The 11,297-nt window shown below is 32.6% G+C and overlaps 1 protein-coding gene across 4 annotated transcripts in view; it reads right to left on the reverse strand.

The window, feature by feature from the left end:
* Positions 1-10,103, reverse strand: part of LOC143255381 (uncharacterized) — a 28,482-nt gene extending 18,379 nt beyond the window's left edge. For 2 of the 4 annotated variants that reach the window (XM_076510950.1, XM_076510949.1), the window contains exons 1-2: positions 9,871-10,103; positions 5,231-9,081 (exon numbers count right to left, since the gene is read on the reverse strand). The gene's annotated coding sequence lies outside the window, so the exon portion shown is untranslated. The remainder of the gene's footprint in view (positions 1-5,230; positions 9,082-9,870) is intronic. The other 2 variants (XM_076510948.1, XM_076510947.1) reach the window with 2 other exon arrangements.
* Positions 10,104-11,297: the final 1,194 nt, after the last annotated feature.

Below are 11,297 nucleotides of genomic sequence, written 5' to 3' on the forward strand. Positions count from 1 at the left end.
ATTGTGTTCACAAACTATGTTTTTATACCAAATTTATCTGTGTATATTGACAATAAAGTCTTTGATTTAAACTTTAAACGTAACTTTGTAAAACATTGTGACATGCACACCTTAAGCAACAGGATGTCAAAGGGCTAACAAAGTAGATATCTTTATACACAATCACCACAAAAGTATTACATGTAAACAAGTTTTCCATGAGTATTCAATAATAATATTAGAAGGTAGATAACTTCCTTTAATTATTACAATTTTTCTTGTTTTCTAATTTTTGGTGGTCAGGAGGTAGGTCAAATTGACCAACATTGTATAAAGAAAACAACATATAAAATATAAAGTTTTACTAAAAACAAACAATTGTATATAAGACAAAGCAAATAAAATTTGACATTTTTAGATGAAGGTTATTTTTAGTCTTAAGATGTAAATTACTTTCCACAGAAATTAGTGACAAAAGTACTCAATATATTCACAGAAAAATTGTTTTTTACTTTATTAAAAACACTTCACTAAAAATAATTTTTTTAATGTGAAACACTTATAACATTCACTGAAAGTCTGTCATTTGTTTTAAAGATATGTATACTACATTAAAAGTCATTAGTATCAAAAGTGTAAGCGAGTAAAGACAAAGATGTCATGTCAGCAGTCAAACAGACCCATGCTGAAACAGGTAAATCTATTCAAGTTCTCCATTTACAATATCCAAGGGAAAGCAACATTTTGTGTGTTAACCACTGACATGAAACTGGTTAAATGTCTGAACTATCAATTAGTGCACCATGACTCATGTATAATGAAAACCACAATCTAACATAGCCATTTACCAGAAGATTTTGCATGCAGTGTTTATGTATACAAAAATAATTAAACTAAGGACCATATGGTAGGTTAAAAGAAACAGTTCCAATTAAAACATTACATAAGGTATCAAATATAATACAAATAGATAGTATTTGTCTCACTCTACAGGGTGGCCCATAAGTCCCTACCCATCCATACATCTTATCAATCCAGTATATCTGTGTGCTGTCCCTCATTCTCGCTGCATAATATTATGCAACACCATGTTCTGTGACACATATATTGTCTAGAAGACCTTAGAAACACTAACAATTATGCCTCAATCTTACTTACTTGATTTTTACAATGTCTTGAATGCAATATGAGGTCCAGAAATTTATTAACTGTGCCTTATTTTAGTTGTTTTATCCTCTGTTCTCTTCCACTCCTAGGTATGTTTTAGTATTGTATATAGAATCCAGGTTAACTGGGTTACAACTAAAATATTCCTGGTTGACCAAGTATGATAATGACTGAAAATGTCTGATGACCAATGCTGTTAATGAACAAAGGTAATGAGGTGACCTTATTCACTGGACAAAGAATGTAAGTTGAAATTCTTGATATGAGCCTGCTTTCTTTGTTCACACTTTCACTAAATGATCAAGAAGAAAGATGCACTACTTTGAAGAGCTAAATATTTAGCATTACAGATATCAATCTTGAAGTAAAGAGGACTGGAAGGTTAAACACCAACCATCTAGTGGAAGAAAACTATTGTATTGTTTGAAATGGTAAGTGAGCTGCATCAGCTATTCCAATTTATCAGTATAATAATGAATTTATTAGTCTGTTCTCTTTATTATACTTTTAAAATTAAACAATAAGTTATCCTATTGTAAACACTCTCAAACTCCTATATTTTGTTTTTTCTTTACTTAATTTTTTTACCTAGTGTTTTCCTTACATCATTATAATATGTACCTGATTGGCATGTTTGTTTGTTTTTTATCTTTATCATTTAATACTGAAACTTATGCTAGTGAACTTTCTATTTGTCTTTCCTACAAGAAAACATCTCTTAAACAGCAACTTCTGTAACTTTTTAAGAAATAAAAATTCATCCAATGTTTTTATGTAAAAATATAATATCTACTATTTCTAAACTATTTGGTTCAGAGACATCTCAAGAAATATTTCTAGAGGCAGAGGGTTAAAGTCATAAGCAATGAATCTGCCATTACAGGCAAGTGCTTACAATCAGACTTGATCATTTATAATATGTCAGACTCAGTTAATTCATACTGTAGATTTGCAGCTATATATATACTCCATAATAGTAAATGTTGGTCTGTTCTTTTACGTTCTTAACCCTACATTAGAATTTCACCCTGTATAAAACAGCTGCTCAAATAGGTACAGTCATCTGAAATTACATAAAGCCCATTATTTCAGTGGCATTTACTGTGTATGTATGGTAAGAACAATAAATCTCTGTGATACCCTACTGCTGATATTACGAGCAAGCGGTAACAGGTTAATCCCAATCACATTATGTCAGGGCTTATGGAATGTCATCAAGACTGCATAGATTTCTTTGAAGACCTGACTGAGAATTGCCATATTTTATATCCAAGAAGTTGCTGTGGTAGTGACATTTTCCAATATTAAACTACAAGGTAGGTATCTAGAGGTTTTAAGTAAAGCTGCTGATAAACCTAGCAATTTTTATTGAAACTCATAATCAAGAATTCTTTATAAACATAATAAAGGAGAATCAAAATTACTTTAATGCATCACTTCTTAGCTTGAAGCCTGAGCAAATATAATTATTGTCAGAAAACAACAGAATTATAAACCCTGTCATTTTGAAACTCCTTCAAAGGTAATGAGCACATTGTTTTGTTTTTTTGTAATTTACAAGAGGGTAAAAACTGTAGATAATGGAAAAGTAATTAAAATTTTTAATGACATTACAAAATCTAAAAAATTATCAAATGTTTATATCCATTTTTTTTTGTAGTATTAAAAAGGATAAACAAGTTCTTGCTTTTATGACCTTGATGTTATGCACATAAAACACTTTTACAGGGGCATAAAAACTTAGTGTTGAGTTCCTTTAGATTTTTTCATGAGTAAAAATTTCTGAAGACAATGATTGTATAGACTTATGAAAAGTTAACAAATGTTTGAAAACATCTAGATATTACTATTTTTGACTAGAATTTTCATGATAACAAAACACTGCATTTACATCTCAAAAGGTCCAAAATCAAATTCTATGACTACATAATGCACTAAATTCATACCTCACTGAATAACAAAATATACAACATGATCACTTCTGTTATGTTTTACCAGATAAGGAAGATCATCAACACCTAAAGGCTATAATTACCTTTTTTCAGGAAATGAAATTCACAACATAATCACTAAAGCAATGTAGTTAAACCCCACTATGTAATAAAGCATGTATCACAACTACTCAAAAAACACAGCTGATTATGACCAGAAAAAAAAAAATACATACCAGCACTGTTTGTACACTAAGTCCTGTCTAATCAGATAAAACATTGTACAGTGGCCAGCTGTGTTTTTATGTAGAGAAAACCCATACAATGGCTCTCTATGGAGAGATTAATGTCAGCTTCCACTTGATAAATCCACTACCACTGCCACATAGTACATGAACACATGACTAAATTTTTATATGTATGGAATTTTTCCATTGTCTTGTGACTCCTAAAAATAACCCTCAAAGTTGATAATGAAAACATAAGGATATGAGCTGTCTCAGATATAATTTTTTTTCAGCTTTAAGAGATTGTAGATTGACCAAATGTTATTATTTTACCTGAATAATAAATATAAAAAGGTTCAGTCATAAAAGTGACATATTCTGATAAAATATAATAACTTTTAAATAGTTGTGTGAAACAAAATAAAGAAAAATTGCAAATATACTTTAAGAATGTAATGTAACAAGCTAGAAACATAAAATACCTCTGAATGCATTAATTAATATAAAAACTGCATGTACTTTGGGCTTCAAAGGTTTATTACATGCATTAATGATCTAATGATTTCATTCATATATAATTTCAGTCAGACAATATGGTGAATGGATGGTGGATAATATTCTGTTCACATTAGACAGAATGTGTTTGTTCTGTTACAGCAAAGCAGCATCAGACCATCTACTGTGTCCACCAAGGGGAATCAAAGACCTGATTTTAGCATTGTAAATTCAAACACTTACCTCTCTCCTACTAGGGAACAGACAATGAACACTTGTATAACAGCTGTTATGGAGTGAATGCCTTTTCTAAGTCAGCATTCACAAACTTCATATTATAAAAACTGTTGTTATAACAAACTACTTGCATCAATAGTATTCCAACCACTACTGTAGTTGTTGTATGCCAGTGAGCCTTAATAGCTATTAAATGCAATGGTAGCCCACATCAAAATCTTATATCAAGGTTAAAATAGCCTTCTTATTTTCAAATTATAAATTTCTCTAAAAAAAAAAATTCCTAATTCTTTTAGCTTGTTTCACCACAGTCAAATACATTAGACTACTGAAGGTTTTTCAATGTGTGTAAATAATCATACTTAAATAATTTTAAACCTTTACACCACCATTATTTTCCAATGGGATTCAAATCACACTTACATATGGTGTCTTTGTTGTTAACATTTGCAATAATATTATCAAGATACAAATAATAGTTGATACTATGGAATAAGAACCAGAATCTCATTTGATTAAGTAAGTGGTTCAAAAGTTGTATGAAGTTCAAAGTTAGAAAATTGAAAACAGATGTTTAATTTCAAAGAGAATAGCTGATATTTACCTGTAAAACAGGGGTATTTTCCAGTAAAAACAATATTTTATGGTTAAGAAGGCTCCAATGCATACAAAGATACATTAACAAATCCACCATCATATCATATTATTTACAGTTGGCAGCCCGGGATGGCCAGGTGGGTTAAGGCATGTGACTTGTAATCTGAGGGTCTCGGAAGAGCAACGACTTAACACTACCTATTGCCAACCCTAGGTTAGTCTTTTACCAAACATGCTTGACCTTTTAGCCGTGGAGGCGTTATAATGTGACGGTCTATCCAACTATACGTTGGTAAAAGAGTAGCTCAAGAGTTGGCAGTGGGTGGTGATGACTAGCAACCTTCCCTCTAGTCTTAAATTAGGGACAACTAGCGCAGGTAGCCCTAGAGTAGCTTTTCGCGAAATTCAAAAACAAAACAACAATTTACAGTAGGAAAATAATTAAATGTTTAAAAACAATTACCTTTTAAATTATGCAAGAGTGTACACATTATCTTATATAATTATAGATAACTCAAATTGTAAAAATATTATGCTAAAAATATTTTAAAAATTGTTTTACAAACTGCTATAGTTTATGACTGTATATATACATACTTTTCAATGTGGACCAGGTAGTCTCACTTTCATTGTTCACTGCTTGGATTCCATGGGTTTCTATATTTTGTTTTCTCTTCCTGTGGTGATATTTTGCTGACTCACAAGCTTCTTTACTGTATGAGCCCCATTCACCTGATTTTTTTCTTATTCAGTTTAGAGATCACTGTGAGGTTTTATGTGTGGGCTGAATCCTTTACAATAGGAGTCTGTGAATTGTTGGTGATAAATTTTAACAGTAAACAAACAGTACACAGTCTACTTGTTTTAAAATATTCATATATTTTTCCTTTCAATTGGTCTTCTTCAGTCCACTAACCAATTTTTGACATTAAGCAGACCCATATGCAGAATGTGTGTGACAGGAGTTTCTGATTTACAAGATCACAAGTCAACACATACTGTGCAAAGTACAATCAGCATGCTAATGCTATGTGGATCTGGGAGGCATGTGGATATTTCAAGTAAAAAAATGCTAATCCCTCATCTAGACTGTGCTTGCCAAGGAGTACATTGAAAAAATCTAGTACCAAGGAAGTGCCTGTTCACTTTCATAGCTTATGTATGCTGGCTTTATAAAATAGATTTCATGATATTCTGTTGTACTTTTTCCAGTAAAAGACTGTTACAGTGGTTAAATCTGAGTCCAGGTACTTTTATGGATTATCCTCAACATCTTTTGCTCACCATGGTGTAAAAGAGAACAAGAGACCTTCACCATTCCCATATTATATATAACTACTAGGGTGGTTAACTGGGAGAGTTTCTTTGCAGTTATTGAATCCCTCCAGAAAAAGTCAGAGTGGTCAGCACAATGCATTAGGAAGTAGGGCAGAAGTATCCATGTTATTATAGTACAGGTCACCCATAGGACTGATTTTCCACTGGTTTTTGTCATCAGGATGGGCTAAAGTGTTCTCCTTTGGAATCAGGAAGGGACCTTAGTCTCCTGTATGTATAGTGATTAAATTGCACAGTAGAAAACATACCAAAATGTATGTTTGATCATTGAGCTAATATGTACTACATTTTATGTTCATCCAATCTGTTGTGTGAAAAGATCAGTTGATCATATAATTTTCTACCTACCCCTGAGAAAAATTAGCTAATCTTTGTTTTCCTCCTTTCGTACTTCCGTCTAGAAAAAAAGTAAACCCTGCCTTAGAAGAAAGCACTGTCCCACAAGTGTTGCCCTTCTATCATAGTATGCCCTCACTAACAGGTGTGATGTTCTGTGGGCTTTTCCTTTCTACTGCATTTGGAGAAGGGAACTCATTTAGGTTTTCTCCTTTGCATAGGCCTCTCCACTGTGTGAATGTAGAATTCTGGCTACTGTGTGAAGAGAATTAATTAAATTATTTCAGAAGATAGTATTTTCCTTGCTTGAGAATGTGTTTCAGATACATACTTCACTGAACACCTTCCCAACCTTTTCTCTACATTATTGGTTTACATTATTCCTGTCTCATCTATGAATGAAGTTAATAGTGAATGCAAGTGTTGATGGGAATCTACTGTAGATCGATTATATGTTGCTCTTTTATTGGCAGGTGGTTATTTTTAAATGATGATTACCTCATGTTCTAGTGAAGCTCACATTAAAATGTGATTTAGGTGGAACATAGTTCAAGATTGTGTGTGCAAGTTCTCAACAGTGGGTGCATGAGAAATAACTATTGTATGTGTAGAGATATATCTGTTGGAAATACATTTTCAAGTAAGGAAAATGTTAAACCTTTCTTGGTTTTTTTCCCCATCGTAAGGGCTGGCTATCACAGATCTTGGAGGTGGTTTGTTTTTGGAGCTACCCCTCATTCATTACAAAGTGGTCTAAGGTTCTGCCAGGTCCTCAGAGTTAAAATTGTTGGACCCCATTCACCATCTGTGGCTTCAGCTGTGCAGGGGGATTTTCCACACTTCTCCAGTCCAGAGTTTGTACACTGAGTCTCACACACCTCCTCTTCATCTCTGCTGTTTTCAACTTTCTTTACTTTATACTTCAAAACTTTGATCCACACCACAGTATCCCCCCTCTGGGGGTGTGTCTTTCTTCCTTGGTGTGCAGTGTTTTTTTTTCAGAATAGATGGTCTGCCATGCTTCCTTTTGGTCTTCCTGTCCAAGCACTGGTGGCTGAATTGAGCCTGTCCTTAGAAAACATTGCTGTCTCCACTGGTCAGTCAGTCCCACCATGGCTTATCACCATCCTCACCTGTGACCTTTCTTTGAGCCATCTGAGGAAAGCAGTTACTCCTGACTGGAAGTTCTGTCTTCTGTTTGCTGAACATCTTCGGAACAATCTTTCCATTCCTATTTATAAGAATGGTTCAAAATCAGATGATTGTGGGCTCTGCCAGGATTGATTGTGGTTTCTGCAGTTTCTGTGTTCACTGCTGAGTTCTACACCATTTCTCTTGCCCTGTATCACATAGAGGCTATACTGTACACTAATTGTACTATTTATACCGACTCTCTTAGCTCTCTATTGGTGCTGGAATCACTTCATGTTAGTTCTCACCATGTTCTCATCAATATTCAAACCTGACTGGCCCGTTTCTCTTCATCTTCCATTTCTATCCAGTTTTTTCTGGATACCAGGCCACGTTGGTATTTACTGGAATGAACTCGCTGACACCACAGAAAAGTCCGTCTGCTCTTCTGCTATCACTACCGTGTCTGTTCCACACAGAGATTATAATCCAGTATTCAAGAAGTGAACTGGTACACTTTTCTAAGAATATGATACAAATTGTGAAATAACATTGTGTATGTATTTGTGTAAATGATTGGAAACAGAAAATGAAAAACTTACACTAACAATATTGGAAGATTTATAAATGAAAGCACTTAATGGTGGTAGAGCAAATAGAAGAGTGAAATATTAATAATAAATTCAAGTTAACATCACATGAAAATAGTCTTTAAATAAACACTTATACAAAAACATTTTAACTAGTCTCATGATGAACTACAAAGTTACTGACCTATTTGTGTTTGTTGATCTCTCTCTCATGCTCCTACACTGATTGGCAGGTGAACTTAAAATTAGTATTTCCAATTATTACTGATTTTATTATTCCAACATTCAGTTAATAGAAATTTCAGTTATATCAATTATCAGGAAACTAATCAAAATTATCATTTCCAATTATTTCACTTATCCAGATGAACAAAATATTGTCACAAAACTTGCTCGCTTTTTGTTCTGTCAAAGCCACTCAAGCCATTAGCCAATATCACTCATTTTGAACAACTGACTAGATCCCACAACCAAAACTTTTTTTCTGTACAACTACTTACTAGAACATAGACAACTGGTTTTTTATGTATTTGATAAATGTAGTTCTCAATTGATCAATAACCAAATGATGGCAATCACTCATGAGAAGGCAAGTATGAGAAAATTGAGATCCAAGAGAGCAGAGTATGACAGACATTTCCTGTGTAAAAGGTACAAATCTTTCATACAGGAGAAGACTGTGATAGAGATAAGAATTTATCTGAATTTCATTTTGTAGTTAAAATTTTAATCATAGATATGAGAAATGTCCTATGTCATAGCTTTTGAGCTAGAACTATCATGCGACTTAATGTGAGAAAGGAGAAGAGAAAAATATCAAAGGATATGTAAAAGGCTATTGAAATACATCAGTGTTAAGTGGCCATAAAACACTGGAAGTATGGTGGGTCTATGGATTCCTATAAACTCAATAGTTGGTCCCAAAATAATGTACTAGGTTGCATAAAACCTAAAACACTGAGGCACTTGCAAGTAATTGTTTCTTCAGAGTTGCATCTATGTTGAAGACAAATACTTTTCAAAATATTTATGGTGTACTCTCAGGGGTTCCACCTAACAAGAGAAAAAGATTTTCAAAACACATCCAAAATTGGAGGTTCAACTGATCACAGTACATCTACATGTTTCTTACAGCTCTTGAAAACAAAAACTGTCTTAATCTGAAGTGTTAAGTATGAATATTTTAATCATAATCTTTCACAATTTAGATTTAATTAACCCTGAAACTCAGCTAAAAGACAGACTTGAACATATTTCTAACATTTGTTCTTACACACCTGTATCTTTAGTCGTGTATCAAAACTAATTTGAAACTGATCTTAAACTTGCCACACTATCCAAAAGCCTAGTTTTAAATTGTGTAGTACACATTCCAAATGTCATGTACCTTAAGAGTTTGGAAAACATAACTTGATTCATGAATATACTTCAAAATCTTTACACAGATCCAATCTATGTAACTAATAACAGCCAAATTATGATACATTTGAATTCATAACAGAACGAAATGCTGAAATAACCTATTAAAATAGGTATAATAAAATCATTTTTTACAATTTTAGAAGCTTTAAATCAACATACAAGTGGCTATAATTTTGAACACACGTTCCTAAATACAAAAATACACTGTTAAGACCAGGATGGTATTATAATCATAACTTTTTTATTTTAAAGTTTAGAAACCTCTAAATGTTATACGCACTATAATTATAAATTTAAAGTTGATTCAGTTCAGTAAGAAGAAAAAACGTGCAAACAAAAAACAAAATAGTAAATGAATAGTTAAGTCTGATTACATCAGTTGTGATAAAAATGGTCACATGTCAAAAGCAACATACATACTTGAATTTGTTTCAGGGTAAAAAGTATAAAGACAGCTATTAATCAGCTTCTAAGTATCTTGTATATTATTCTTAAAAAAAACTGTCGAATTATTAATGAAAGTAAGATATATTGATTTAAGAAAGATTTAAATTAGTTAAAGAGATCTAAAACGTGATCATTTTGATAGTTTCAGGAATCTTCGTGTCTCAAATGAGAGACCTTAACACCATAACTTTACAACCTGGATTGAAGAAAACAGGAGATGAAAATTTAGGAGTAGATGGCGTGAACGTCAAACAGGAAGACATTACAGAAGTGAACAAATTAATAATAAAAATTAACAGGATATTCCTGACAATCTTACCATATCGTAATCGAAAGAACGTTTGAAACTGTACCTGAACATTACAAAGATCTTCGTTTAAACACCATTTTTTAGTTATTCTTCATAGACGTCTCCTCTAATGTTGTTTTTTATTAATCATATTTTCTGTGTATTTATATATGTGATGTATTAAAAATTATATAAATTGTTTGTTTTTGTTTGTTTGGTTTGGAATTTCGCGCAAAACTACACGAGGGTTATCTGCGCTAGCAGTCCCAAATTTAGCAGTGTAAGACTAGAGGGAAAGCAGCTAGTCATCACCACCCACCGCCAACTCTTGGGCTACTATTTTACCAACGAATAGTGGTAAAATATTATTTGTATGACCTAATTTTAATGTGTTTTTAAACCTTTGCCCAAGCAGTATCTTCCTCTGTGTAGTAGTTAAAAACTGCCTACGTTATCACATAGAAACAGTCCGTTATAATGCAAATCAGTTTTTGATATAATATATAAACATAGGCGTAGTAAAATGACTTTTACCTCTGTATACTTATCATAAATGAAAGTGATTAAAACGTATCAAAACATGTCACTCTGACGTCATGTTCTGTAATTTTACTATAATAAAGAAGTGGGACGTAGGGTATAGGATTTCTTTCCAGTTGCCTGAAGTAAATTGAAATTTTCTCAGACGTTGTGAGCTGGCTTACGTATTCAAATTTGTTTTTATATAACGTATTTACCCATGTGGAAGTTTAATGCAGTCAGGTAAATTTGAAGTTAACATATTCGATAACTCATTATTGATATAGGTTCCTCAAGTAGGTAAACAGTAAGTTGACAAAGTCACAACCATAAAATCTTGGTTTTGATTTCCTATTCAGAGAGTGTAAAGCCCATTCTGTAGCTTTACGCTAAACCAACGACGATAGGAACAACTTAAAGAGAGATTAAATTAGTCACAACAAATTAAAAATTTTAGGACTCATCAGCAAACACACAACTGGTTTTAATAGAAGCGGAACTGAATACCTTCATAAATATTTGTACCAGTATATAAATAATAAATGTAGTACTATACTATAAGATTCCATATAATCGTACTCTGTAATACGCG

This window comes from Tachypleus tridentatus, chromosome 7, assembly GCF_004210375.1.
Source record: "Tachypleus tridentatus isolate NWPU-2018 chromosome 7, ASM421037v1, whole genome shotgun sequence".
In the NCBI taxonomy this organism is placed as follows: domain Eukaryota; kingdom Metazoa; phylum Arthropoda; class Merostomata; order Xiphosura; family Limulidae; genus Tachypleus; species Tachypleus tridentatus.